General features: G+C 36.5%; 1 protein-coding gene across 1 annotated transcript in view; it reads right to left on the bottom strand.

The window, feature by feature from the left end:
* TUBAL3 (tubulin alpha like 3) overlaps positions 1–1252 on the bottom strand; it is a 16993-nt gene that overhangs the window by 9684 nt on the left and 6057 nt on the right. The gene's annotated exons all lie outside the window — the stretch shown is intronic.

Here is a 1252-nt window from a genome sequence, read left to right as displayed (position 1 = left end):
ATATATATATATATAAAATTAAGCTGCCTCACCCAGAAAAATCTTAGCTGGACTATTAGTTACTGGAAAGGAATAAAATCAAAAATCAATGTATAACCTTCACATATATTAAAACCCACTGCACTTAAAGATGTTACCTTTTTGTATCTTGAGATTTTATATTTACTATTCATATGTGTTCTAAAGAAGGAAGGATGTTCTAAGCATAAAATGAGTGGAAAATTTACCAAGGAAACATGTAATAGATATCACAACCCGAAAGTGTAAAAACTCAATATTGTCATAAACAAATAAGAATGATGATGTATACAAAAAATGATTTATATACAGTTCTTCATATTAGTGGCTATCAATAACGCAATTTTATGTACATTAATTAAAAAAAAAAAAAACCACTTGAGGGGCACCTGGCTGGCTCAGTTAGTAGAGCATGCGACGCTTGACCTCAGGGTTGTAAGCTCAAGCCCCAGGCTGGGTATAGAAATTATTTAAAAATAAAACCTTTAAAAACCAACCAAACACTTGAGATGGTTAGTAGATAAACAGACAAATGACATACACTAATTATTTTTTTAAAAATCTAAAAATGCAAAGATTTAGGCACAAGGGCATTCACAGTATTATTATTTATAAGAGTGAGGATCAAAAACCAATCTACATTCCCTTTTGTTGGGCATCTGAAGAAAGAGTTATGCAACCCTTACAACCCTTAAAGTTTACCCCCCAAATTTTATGACATGGCAAAAGCTTATGATAAAAAGGATGTAGAAGGTATGTAAGTCATAAAATTGTATATAAAGTATGTTATGAAATACATTAAAAAATAAGCATAGAAAAAAGATCTTTAAAACGCATCAAATATTAACTATAGTTACATCTGGGCAGTGATGTTTTTTCCTTGTTCAAACGCCACTGTTTTCCATCACCCTCATCAGCCTCCACTCTCCCTTCCCCCGTTTAAATCACCATTCTCATCTTTCTTTTTAAAGGCCAGTGACTGTTCTGGTCCTTTAAACAGACACGAATATCTACTCATCTAAGAGAAGGAAAGAAAAAGTTAGATCCTAAAAAACCGCAAGGGCAACAAGCGCGCATTTGAATGTTGTTGGGTTTTGGCTGCCAGCGGGCGTGGGACGGGTCGGTGCAGGGGGGCTGGTGGGGTGAGCAGCCTGTTCTCCATCTCACAGGGGCCCTGCCAGCTGTTGGCTTGCTGAGCTGATAGGCAGCCCTGCCCTTGTCCAGGCTGCTCTTT

This window comes from Ursus maritimus, unplaced genomic scaffold (assembly GCF_017311325.1).
Source record: "Ursus maritimus isolate PB19 unplaced genomic scaffold, ASM1731132v1 scaffold_31, whole genome shotgun sequence".
Classification (NCBI taxonomy): domain Eukaryota; kingdom Metazoa; phylum Chordata; class Mammalia; order Carnivora; family Ursidae; genus Ursus; species Ursus maritimus.
The sequence above is the reverse complement of the archived record's forward strand: the minus strand, read 5'-3'. Positions and strand labels throughout refer to the sequence as shown.